The sequence below is a fragment of the Uranotaenia lowii genome, chromosome 1 (genome assembly GCF_029784155.1).
Source record: "Uranotaenia lowii strain MFRU-FL chromosome 1, ASM2978415v1, whole genome shotgun sequence".
NCBI classification, from domain to species: domain Eukaryota; kingdom Metazoa; phylum Arthropoda; class Insecta; order Diptera; family Culicidae; genus Uranotaenia; species Uranotaenia lowii.
In genome coordinates, this window is record NC_073691.1 from 69,785,843 (window position 1) to 69,798,963 (window position 13,121).

The 13,121-nt window shown below is 37.1% G+C and overlaps 1 protein-coding gene across 1 annotated transcript in view; it reads left to right on the forward strand.

Annotated features, from left to right (window-relative positions):
- Window positions 1-6,869: 6,869 nt before the first annotated feature.
- LOC129740157 (uncharacterized) overlaps window positions 6,870-13,121 on the forward strand; it is a 341,832-nt gene continuing 335,580 nt past the window's right edge. The window contains exon 1 of the mRNA XM_055731769.1: window positions 6,870-8,676. The gene's annotated coding sequence lies outside the window, so the exon portion shown is untranslated. The remainder of the gene's footprint in view (window positions 8,677-13,121) is intronic.

A 13,121-nucleotide genomic window follows, 5' to 3' on the forward strand; every position in this document is an offset into this window, starting at 1 on the left:
CACAAGTTTTTACAAGATTTGTTATATGTGGCTTCCAAGATAAGCGGTTGTCTATGTGCACTCCTAAATATTTAAAGCACGATACTTCTTCTATTTCACTATTTTTGTGGATAAGTTGTGAATGTGGCGGCAGTTTCGTTTTGATTCCACGAAAGATAATAAATTTGGTTTTAGTGGCATTCAATGTAAGTAGGTTGTTCTCGAGATATTTATCTATGGTAATCAGGTCACTCTCCATTTCACGAATGACGGCTTCTACATCCTTCTTCGAATATTCCAGTACCGTGTCATCAGCGAACAGCTTCGGGATACCACACAGGGTAAGTTTAGATAAGTCGTTCACATAAATTAGAAACAGAAGCGGACCTAAGTTGCTCCCTTGAGGTACGCCTACACTTATAGGTAACTGAGAGCTTAATGTGTCGTTGACTTTAACTACTTGTTGACGATTTTCCAGATAACTGTGCATCAGTTCGTTTGCTAAGCCTCTTATACCATATGCTTCTAATTTTTTCAGCAACAAGCTTTTGATAAATCAAGAAACAAAGCTCCCGGTATTTCATTCTTCTGATCCAAACTGTATGACACACTATTAACTAGTTCCAGTAGAGCTATCTCCGTGGAACCTCCTTTACGAAATCCGTGTTGATATTGATAGAAAAAATTTTCACCATCTAGAAACTCCAACAGTCTTGTTGCGATCAGCTTCTCAAATACCTTGCTGAAGGCAGAGAGAACTGAAATCGGTCGGTAACTATTAAGTGCCTTAGGATCACCGGACTTAAACACTGGGTGGACAACAGCTAGCTTAAGACATTCGGGATACTTGCCCATACGAACACTATCGTTGAAGGCTGAAGTGAGAATAGGGGCTAAAACCGCGACTTCTCGGACGGTGGATGGTCGAAGAAAAATTGAGTTTCTGATCCGCTTGATGGTTCCAAATTCATCTATGTTTCCGGTCGAGTGGTGTTGGCTTGCAAGATGTTGTCCAATTGCAGTAAAGAACTCGTTGAATGCATTTGCCACAGGTAATGGACTATCAACAGATTCTCCATGCAGATTCAATGTCAGCTCAACAGGTTTGGAATTCTTTCCTATCATTTCGTTAATTCGTTTCCAAAGAATTTTCATGTTGGATGTATTCATAAGTTGCTCATAATATTCGATTTTTGCCTTCCGTTTTACGTTCTGTAGTTGCTTATTCATTCTCTTCATTTGTTCGGAAAGATTGAGGTTTGTGGGGTTCTTTTTCCATTTCCGCAAAATTTTATCCCTAGATTTCAAAAGTTGCCATATTTCTAGAGTCATCCATGGACAAATTTTCCTCATTCGAACTACAGCGGTAGTGACGTGGGTATGTTTAACAAGAAGTTGTTGGTAGCGCTCAGTTATAGTATTCAATCTAGCATTCGGGTCTTGGTTCCGAAAATCAGCATTTCTTAGGAAATCAACGAAGTCTTTTTCGAGATGTTCTCGATTCGTATGTCGCCGAGATAAGATTTTAACTTCCGGTAAAGCTTTTTTGTTAATGTAAGTAGTGAGAACAGGCCTGTGATCACTGATGTCACACTCAAATGTGCAATTAATTATTGAACGGAGGTCGTTGATGCGAACGATGCTGTGGTCCAGCAGATTGTTGCTAGCAGGTCTGGTGACAATGTTATTTGAGACAGCGAGGCTGAAGCAACTCAAGAGACTTTGGTACTGCAATACTACACTATCGTTCTCCCTATTGATAGGAATATTGAGGTCACCCAATATGAAGATGGGCTTACTGAGGTTTGCTTCGGTGAGAAGTATCTCTAGGTGGTTAATGAACTTGGAAAAGTTGTAGCCTGGTGGTCTGTAAATTCCATGAACAGTAATCGATTCTCCGTAGTGTAAAATTTCGATTCCAATATGGTGGTATCCATCATCTTCAGTATTGCGCTTTATAGTGAACTTTATATCATCCCTTACATAGATTGCAAGGCCGCCGCCGTTACTTAAACGAGATGAGAAGGTGGCTTTGTATCCTGGTAAATTGAAAAAGGCAATGTTCTTTTCCTTTACCCACGTTTCACTTATTACGATAACATCGATATTTATCTTCAGATTTTCGAGGAATATTTTCAGCGAATCGAATTTATCTGGATTATTCATTCCACGAATATTCAATTGCAGAAGTTTAGGGTTCTTTCTATGACTTTTTTGAATATCTTCTGTAGATTCGCAGAAGATATTGGTACTTTTTTCTAGGATCAGTTCATCAGTCATGTTTGGTTAAATCTAGGTATAAGAACTACTATGTTTTTAGTACATAGGGATGTTCTTCAAATCCGACCGTGAACGAATAACAATCGGTTTACATTTCGAAGTCTTTTTCAAAAGTATGTTTCCATCTAGAGCGGGCCAAACATACGCAATATTGAGCTGTTTTTGCTTACTTCGCAGTTCTTGAAGTATCCCATTTATCATCGGTGTTAATTCACTACGAACAGATACATGGACTTGTTCTGATTGGACATTCGGGGCATCTATTTTAAGTTCGTTGACGTGAAGACGGCCGTACTTACGTTTATCTTCAAGAATCTTAGTCTTTGTAGCAACATTTTTCAGAACAACACGAATTGGAGGCTTGTTTTTCGTGGAAACAGAAGATTTGAATCTTTCGCATGACAAAATAGAATCTACTTGGACATTGCATCTGAATGAGGATAGGGTCTTCTCAACCACTTTGGGTAATACTTCGTCAGGTACGACTGGTACTTTTTCCATCACTAGCTGATTGTTTTTTATGGTTGATTTTATTTAAGCATAAATTGAGACAAATATTTCACCCGAAGACTGTAACTCGATTGGATTTGAAACAGAAAAGTTATTGCGGTTCAAAGATTGAATTTTGGTCGAAAATTGTCGTATAAAACGCAATGCGTAAAAAGTACTCATTGCGTGTTGGACAAAATTTGCGGCTTATGAACCGCAATAACTTTTCTGTTTCAAATCCAATCGAGTTACAGTCTTCGGGTGAAATATTTGTCTCAATTTAGGCTTTAAGAAAATCAACCATAAAAAACAATCAGCTAGTGATGAAAAAAGTTATTGATGAAAAACCAGTATTTTTCGTTCCTTCCGGGCAAAATACCTCAAAATTTTATTCTTGTTTGAGACTCAAGCAACTCCTTCCTATGGTCAGATCTTCCTGAAACTTGGCATGTGACCTTCTGGTAAGCTAATAAATATTTTTGATTTGGAGCGAGTGAGATTTATCATGTTTCATTCTTCCTATACTATGATAAGTGTACTGCGGTTCGTTAAATTATTAAAAACTTCAAAAATTTCAGTTATGGTAAAGTAGCCATAACTTCTTCAATTTTCAACCGATTTTGATAAATAACAACTTGAAATCTTTGTTTTAAATTGACATTTAAGCGCAAAAGAAAATCAGATTTTTTAAAAGCTACCATCGAGTATAAAACTTTCATTGAAACAAAATTTTCTCTAAAAAATGCGTTTTTTATAATTTTTTTCCTCATAAAGTCACTAATATCAGCAATACTGTTGGTCAAACGCAAAAAAAGTGTTCAGATGATCGATAGAAAATTTATTCACCTTCAATATGCAAAAGAAATATTTCAAATTACTGTTATGCCGTCCGAGATATTTTAATCTAAGTACAAGAACTTTTTTATTTTTTTCGAAATTTCATATTTGGAGCATAACTCAAAAACGGTTCTATTGAGATTTTTTTGAATTTCATTTTCGGATTCAGCGCCCGATTTTACATTAAAAATGTTGGTCAGTTAATCAAGTTCACGTTTTTTTTTTAAATTTTGTAAACTAGTGTAATTGATAAAGTTTCTAGCCTACATGAACAACAAAAAATATGTTAAATCTTTTCATTATCTATTATTCATTCAACGATACAAATTATAGGGAAAAATGGCCCAAAGGGGCAAAATCCCGGAAAGAACAATACAGATTTTTTCTAGATAATCTTGTTCCGAAGATACAAAAATAAATTTTAAATCTTTCTTTTGCTTTTGCTAACTATTGCTAACATCACAAAAAGAAGGTGTGTTTAGTTAATTATTTGATACTGTAAATTTTTATCTTTTTCACAACTTTGTTGATCGTAAAAGCATTTTCACTTGTGCATTAAAATATCCTAGATTGATTTTGGCTCAAAAAGTTTTTAAAATTGCAGTATTTTACAAAATGGGTAAAAATAGTTACTTCTATAATTTATTTTCCCAGAAGTCATGGTAAATTACTTACAGTCTTCATGGAAATTGATTCAAATTGATCATTTTCCTGAGAAGTGCACAAAATTTTTCAATGAAGTTTTACCTTGTATTTACAAAATTTATACCGAAAACAAGAGCTGATAGAAAAAAAAATCCAAATTTGCATTTAGTGCTCCTAAAAAAGTCGAAATCAGGAAAATGTGAATTTTGTTTCCTTGTCTTATAGTTGTGAGTGTAGATTTTGGATTCAGGAGATGGATTTGAATCTCTAACGCGAACACCAATTCCTTCATATTGAAACAGCTTTCATAAATACTATTTTGTTCTTTTAAGGCTTTAAAAACTCATAGGGAACGCAAAAGTTATAACACGTTATCTTATAAATTTTATATAAATTGGAGAGCGGTTTCCATGGACCGAGTGAATTTTAGGAATTATGTTCGTCAAGTTATGTCGTGAGACGGAATACTATATAACACGTTATCTATTCTTTCGATTTATTGTTGCTGGAATCTCTTGAGTTTCAACGCATTAGCTTGAATTTAAAATCTTGAGAATATTTAAAAAAATTTAAACTCTTACTACGAATATTTTAAATTCGATTTCTGTTTGGCAGTGCTTGCATTTTTTTCATGATCAATCATAATATGAATGTTTGAAGTGATACATTTCAAACAGAATAAAATTAAATCGGATCTAAAATTTTAAATTTGTGATTTTTAAATTTCCTAATATAGGTTATTAGTTTTCAGTTTATAAATCATATTAGAATGATGAAAAATGGAGGGTAAAAAAACTCGTGAAAGAGAATCTTTGCTGTGATTCAGAATCTGAATTGTTATTTGCAATTAGTCAGAAATTCCTTGTAAACGCAAGTGAAAATAGCACTGCTTTAGATTTAAAAAAGAGGTTAAAATTAGACATCAAACAAAAAAAATCAAATTTATATTTCAATTTCTGATACGTATACGCTTTTTATACTTAAAGTACAGTTTTATTAGAATGAATTGGCCTGATTCTGATTATTTTTTTTTTCGATTTAGAAAATATTTTGAAATACAAAAAAAATCCTAATGGGGAACTTTTCGCTGCTCAAAACTCTATCAAAAATGAATTTCAGGCATCAACACTTGTAATTTTTTACGATTTAATTTGTTTAGGGAAACATTGGTGAATGACAAAAAGTAAGATTAGAAAGTTAGAATTAAAGTCACACGTTGCTTAAGCGCCTACAGAAAATGGTGCAGGCGATGGAGAATTTGAATACAATTTAAATTTGTTGGTATGGTAGAACATGGTAGAAATTCTAAAAATCAAACAAAATTGAAAGTCACATGGTTCCGTACGTTTATAGTTTGATGATTTTTTTAATTGTTGTCTGCTGAATCTGAGAAAATAAAAAAGAAACTGCATAATTAAGGTAATAAAGGTTTGAGCAAATATATCAAGTATTTCAGTCCTTTAACCATATTCACTCCCTGTATGACTTTTTCAAATTTTTCATTAAATTAAAATTAAAACAAAAAATGAGAATTTAGAAGTTCTGAATTTGAAACAAATACATTGTTCGTGTTTGTTAAGCCATATGAGGGAAATAAGAGGTAATAAAAAAAAAGTTGTTCCTACATTTCACTAACAGCTAATTAAAAATCAACGTTCTAAGTAACTCAACAAAAGATATTTGGTATTATTCAGTCCAGGGAATTGCAAGTTACAGCTGCTTGAGTTTGGTGGACCGACTTTTTCAATATTGAGCCTTTTAAGTGATTAATTTACTTTTATGTTGAATAAACACCCTCACGGAGTGCAAAATTTTGAAAATTTAAGAGCACATCTACAAGTTCTAAGTTGTTAAAGAAATTCAAGCATTTGCTGGTATTTTGAAACGGTTTTTTCCGCTTGGGGGGTGATCACCCCGATCACCACCCCCCTTCCCCCCCATAGGATCGCGCCTGTCACTAATCAGTGTATACGTGTATATACATTGAAATAAAAGGAAAAAACATTTGTCACGTCGAAGAGCTTTTCAACGTTTCTGACGATAATTGCCTATATTACAATATAATGTTTAAAACAGTTTGGTCTTAAACCAAACATTTTCCACCGATATCGCATACATTTCTATTTGATATTTGCTGTTTAGTCCTGAAGATAACTCAATTTTAACTCCCATCGAATCAGCTGATTCAGCAGTAGCAGCAGCCGATTTCCATATTCAGGGTCAACCCCGCCGAGAAATGGGGTTATTCAGAGATTCCGGGAAAGCGGCCGACCGGCTACCGTTTTGCTGAATACAAAGTGAAGTACTAGATGCTTGGCGCCAAAACTTTTCTCCGGTTTTGAAGCGCATGCTCCAGGTACAGAAGCGTATCCTGTTATTGTATGCAATTTTCCGAAGGAAAACTACCGAACCCTCGAAAAGCTTTCGTTATGTTCGGGAAAGCTTTCATGAACCCGAAAACCGGTATTCGATGTTCGTTGGGCTAGGCAGGAAGACGATCCAGATCGTAATCACGCGGCGGCAATTTATCTCTTATTTGTGAGAAGAAAATCGGTTCGTTTCTCTGAAGTTTACTGCAAGGCGGGGGTGTTGCTTGCAAGGCTGTGCTGTTGTGGCACGGATCGTTAGTCGCTCGTCGAAACGCTCCGGATGCGGTCGTGTCTGTGAATTGGTCGCGTGCGCTTCGAGTCCCCGTGTCCGTGTTGTTTGTTTTACTGTTTTCATCGGTGGCTGGCGCTAGGAGGAAGTCAATTCCAGCCTTCTAATAGGTGTCGCGTGAAAGGTGTTGTTCCTAGGTCAGGTCAGTTGCTGCCGCGGATATTTGGCGTGGTTGTCATTTGCGGTGTGACGGGGTGTGATAGTTTTGACGTGGATGAGTCTTTGTAGTGTGACGGCTTGGGCCAGGGGCTGTTTTGCGGCAGGATCGCCAAAGATGGCCTTCGGCTGAGAGGCGCGTGGACCAGAATTCGAAGCCCGTTCATATTGTGCTTTTTGCTTCCGGCGCTGCGGAGATTCTATTCCTAGGAATCGTCCTCGTCGTCGTCTTCGGTGCTTAGTCAATTACACTTAAAGAAGTGAAGAAGGAGTGAATAACTTGCTCTCTACTGGAAGCAGCTTCTGTGGACTATCTGCTTTTTGATTTTCTTCCTCCTGGAAAGAGTGGGTAGCGGGAATGTGGGAAAGTTTGGATTGTGCCACCCCACACCGTGGGAATAAAGTGTTATTTCGGGTTTAGGAAGAAGAGTGTGACATAATCGTCGCTGGCACGTCTCGCGGAGGAAGGAAGCTCTTGAAGAAGGTGTCCCGTGGTGGGTGGATGATAGCAATTCTGTTTCGAGATATTCTTCTGTCTGGCTGGGTATGAATTTCCTTACCGAGGCTGAGAGCAAAGTAGAGTAGAGTAGAGTGAGTTAGCTGTGCTCGGTGGATCTCGAAAGAAGTAAGGAAAAAGTATCCTCGAGACGTGACCTTTCCAACTTCCCGGTGATTGTGTGCCCCCAATCCTGCCACACAAACTGTCCCGGAATAAATTGTGAGAGATGAGAAAGTTCTGAGCCTGATGGGAATTGATAAGAGTGCTGGGGAGCAGCCGGCTAGATGAAAAAGCGAATCCTGTAATTGTGGCCATAATCCGATTCACTTTGGCAACGGCCAGCCAAGAATAAAAAGGAAGATTATTGCTCCAAGGTGACGACTTTTGCTCAGGTACGGAAGTGAAAATCTATGACCTCCTCCTGCCAGATGAAGCATAACTGCCCAGCTGGATAGCAGGAAGAGCGATCACACAAACCCCCACACCCCCAACAGAAAAATAAACCAAGAAATCCCAACCAGCGTGAAGCAAAAATTGAAAAGTTTACCCGAGTGTTGCTAATTTGGGATTTGTGATTGTTTCCTTTTTGCCTTGGCTCGTTTCTCTTCAAAAGGAAAGTGAAGTTCTGCGGCAAGAAAATCAAGAGAAAAAAAAAGTTTTCCAAAACCAAAACCAAGAGCGTCAGTTGTTGATTTTTTTTGGTTTCGTTTCGCTGCTAAAGAGAAGAAGTGGCCCCAGGATCTGATGATGAGGGTGGAATTACAACAGTGCGGGTTTCTATTTGTGTGGTAATATGTGTTTGTGTATAAAATTGTTTTTTTTTCCTGTTCACTACTGTGAAGGAAACCCCCGGTGGAGCTTTTCTTTCGCTTTTTGGGTAACCGACAGCTGCCACACACTGTTTGTTGGGGCTGCTGCTGGTGGTGCGAAATTGAAATAAAACGTCTGGGTTTTGCGCGGGGAAAAACGTGGCAAAAGTGTTGCGGGACCCCGTCAGTTCACGTGTGTTTGTGTGTGTACAACTTCGAAGCAAAAGCAGCTGGAGTTCTCTTTGGCGTTTCAAACGGAACCGACTAAGGCTAAGGCCAAAGCCAAACTCGTGGGACGACGGCGACGGAGGAGCGAATGAAAATGTAAGTCCCTTAAGGAAAATGGCGAGCCGAAAAGGAGCAAACTTTAAAATACCATATATTTATGTTGGATTACAATTTATGGGTGCATAAGGAAACTGTTCGACTTTTTGCGCCGAGCCCAGAGAGAGTCGATGGGAATTAGGAATCAGAGCTTTAGAACGATAGAGGAGCACAACTTTTCTCGTATATAACATAACATGTCGGAATGTTGCTCCCCGTACACACGTGTTCGACGTTCTTTGGCTTCGGTAGAGAAACGAACCGATTTGGCTGAACACAGAGGGTGCAGTTTGGCTTAATTTGGCTCAGAATTGAAAGATTAAATACAAAGTAATCCAGTCACGATTCACTAGTGAATCTTTCCGCGGAAGGATAGTTTCAACGAGAGCGGTAGAATTAAGTGAAAAATATGCTAATCAATTGTTTACGATAGGAAACTTTTGGACAATGTTCATAACTAAAAAACATCATGATTGAGGTTATTGATATTTGGCTGCTACTTTTATATTTTTGAATGTATAGTCTACACTTATTTAGTGCAAGTTCCTGGCATTTCTCGGATGGCGTGGTACATTGTGCTTGGTGTTTTACTTCGCAGAGGTCATCGTTTTAATACAAATCTATGTTAAGTTGTGTGTTATGAACGTAATATATTGTTTTGCTATATTTATTCGACGTTTTCGTCGAGTTGTTAGTCGAACTTGTCAAGTATTCACCGAGCTATGCGCGTGAATGATATGCAAAACCAGAGCAAAAGAATATAGAAATTTTCAACGTAGTTCGTGTAATCCGAGGTTTCACTTATCCGAGGAGGTCCTTCTCCCGACCACCTGTTTTTCAAAGTGCTCTGACACCTCTCTCCATCTCTGTATTACCATTTTGATTCGATTATAGTAACGTTTATGCGCTTAAATGCGGATAAACTACACTCACATGATCTTTTAACTTGATCTGGGCCAATGGTTTTCAAAGTAATCCCTACCACCCCCTTGGGGGCGTTGAGAGCTTCCAGGGGGGCAGTGAGTTCAATTTTGAAATTTGGTGGGCGTTAAAAGGGCTCAGGGGGGCGGTGAGGTCGTACTTCACATTTTCCTTAATCACGGCACAAAGTAGGTTAGAAATAATGACGAGTAAGTTCGATGCAAAATAATAAAATTACTTTACAGAACTAAACATAAGGTTCAAGACTAAAGTATCAATAATTTCACAGAGCTTCAAGTAAATTTTTGCTCAAATTTTTTTTAACTGTCCAGATTTTTAAAACGCTGTAAATGTTGATCTTGTTTTGAAAAATTATTTTGATATATACTTTAAAAGATAAATTTTAAATGGCAATGCTTGATTATCTTTAAAATATATTGTCTTTAGAAAAAATGCAAAAAAAATTCGAAAAAATCAGTGTAAAAGGCATCATCTGTGATTAAGTGATAGTTTTTTTGGAAAGAAAATATGAAGAAATTTTTTTTCGCTGCATAATTTTGAACAGGACTCAAATTCAGATATCAAGAAAAAAATACTATTTTGTTCATTATTTCACCGGCTTGATAATAAATAAGTTTGTATTCAATTATGTTAATTAATGGTGGGTGAGGAATTTTGTTTACCAAAATTCAAGATATATGATTTTATTTCAAAACAAACTAATCAATCAGTTCAAGTAAATGTCCAGGAAACTTTACATAGAATTAAGTTATTACTGGAGGTTGTGCAATATGACTGAAGCCCTTAGAGTCAAAAAGGTATAAATGCATAAAAACTAATTTCGAGAAAACAAACATTTTAGTTTATATGTTTGGTCATTTTTCAAAAACTTGCCTTTTTCTTTCGAACATAATAGTAAGTAAATATAATTCTAAAAATCTGGAAAATCACGGAATATAGTTTGAAATATGAAGAATCGTTTGACATTAACTAATCAAAATCGAACAATTTTATTCTTATTATAGCCCCTATCCATTTGGCTGAGAGCCTCATATAAATTTGAATGAATTTTGAGTTAAGTCTTACAAGAATTCAAAGCCAAAAGCTAATGGTTTTTAACGATCCAGATTATCTTTTTTTTTTAACATTTTCTGAAAATTTGTCCAGGGGGCGTTGAGCTCGAACTTTTGCAAAAGGGGGCGGTGTGTGGAAAAAGTTTGAAAACCACTGATCTAGGCGCTGTCTATGGCTTAATCGAAGCTCGATTTAAAATTTGGACCAATTGGCTACGAGTAACAATATCCAAGATTCAAAAGATAGGAGCCAGCCAAAAACTTACTTGTTACAACTTACAAATCCTTTGGTGGTGGCAGACAGTCGTTCGTCAAATTAAAAAAAAAGACATACACCGGCTTAGCCGATTTAGGCTTTACAGACTGAATAATTGGCGTGAACAAATTAGGTTCTTACTTTTACCTTTTTCTAGGTGGAATGGAAATAGGTACAATCTACCTTTTTACTTGGTGAATGAAAAAAAGGTAAAGTTTACACTTAGAAAGATATGTGGAAAAATCACCTCTGTTTCGCGGTAAATTCTACCATTTTTATATTTTTTTAAAAGTTTCTTTAAAATTAAAAACGATATACATATCTACAAGCTTCTTTAGTACAAAGTAATCTAAATCTAAGTAGATTTACTGGCAGTAACATGGGTCGAATGAAATCGACTTTTTGCGTGTGATAGTACAGCCAGTTTTATGTTAATTACCGTTAGCATTCGATGTTGCTTTCAATTGCCTAGCCTAGTTCAAATGAATGCAGGCATTACGCGATTACCTGTAGATTTTTCTAAGACAGGACAAGTCGCCCAGCAAACATGATAGATAACTTAAGTCGTTTACAATGGTGTTGTGAATTGCAATTCCTACTGCATGTCTGTAAATTTTGAAATGATTTTGCTCCCGCACGGGCTTCAAGTTAGAAAATCATCGTATCTGAAATCAGCAGTACATTGGCTGATATGAATAAAGCTCTAGTAATTGCTTTTGATATTTTCGAGCAGTTTTGTGAGTCAAATACTTCAAATGGCAAGCATATTTTTAATCCGGAGCTGGTTGAAAGTAAATGTTCTACTCTGCTTTTTCATATCTATTTGAGCAAATGCTTTCAAATTTTGCCATTCTAAAGTTCGAGCTAAGTAAAAGCTATCGAAGCAATTGCTATTTTCTTATTCATACCACCTATTAACACGTTCGTCGCCACGCTCATTTTGGTTGTTTTAATAGCCAGGCCCAAAGAAATGCTCGGAGCAAGAAAGCAAATAGTGAGAACTCCACTACTTGTAACTAGGGATTGCAGTGGAGAGAAAATTCTTTGCATTTGGAATGGTAATGATCAAAATTCCACAACTGTTTAACACGTTCGTCGCCACGCTCATTTTGGTAGTTTTACTAGCCGGGCCCAAAGAAATTTTCAGAGAGAGAAAGCAAAGAGGGAGACCTCCCATATTTAAAACGTGTGGCGAAGCTGAGTGGTAAACTCAAGTAAGAGAGCGTCACACGCTGTTTGATGTGACGGGGCCCCCAGAAAATACCCCCTTCACCCGAATATGGGTGCCGTGGTGACGAACGTGTAATCAAATTGCAACAATTTGCAATAATTAGCACATTTTCACTCTCTCTGAGCACCGGTTTCTCTCATTTTAGATTATACCTTCTTATTCTCTCTAACAAATTGCCACAAGTTACCACAAATTCAATCATTGGCTGCAAAATTTGTTTGATCATTGACGATGATTCTCCATTCATCTCAGTCCCCTGATTTGTAACGTGTGGCTGAACTGAGCGGCTTACTTGAGTAAGAGAACGTCACCCGTGTTTTAATGTAACGGGACCTCCCAGGAAATACACCCGTCACCCGAATATGTGTCCCATGGCGACGAACACGTTAAGATCAAGGGATTGAAATCAAGAGAGAATTCTTTGCATTTGGAATGTTAATGATCAAAATTCCACAACTGCTTCACAAATTGCAACAATTTGCAACAATGAGCACATTTTCATTCTCTCTGAGCACTGGTTGCTCTCATTTGAACTCAAACTTTCTAATTTTCTGTAACAAATTGCCACAAATTACCTACCACAAATTCAATCATTGGCTGCATAATTCCCCGGTTAAGATGGCTTAAAATCTGATAGCCTCATCAGTTAGTCTCATTGACCAATGAGAGAAGTGGACAATATTGTCACTGGCGACGGTTGGAAGGCTTGAGAACAAAACCTTGAGCTCTCTGGCATTCTTCCGATAGGTACGAATAACGATGTTCTGATGGTTTTTGTTGTGCAGTATGTTTTGTTCCAGATTCCAAAGTAGTGAGCACACTGGTCGAATCCGTATATATAACCGTGGGTAAATTAGCTCGTTCGATTGCATTATATAGCTTAAGCTTCCGCCGAAAATATAGATAATTTTTCCGAGAAGTTTTTGAACACGCAAAAGGAAAGGTAGGTTTTGGTATTTAAAAT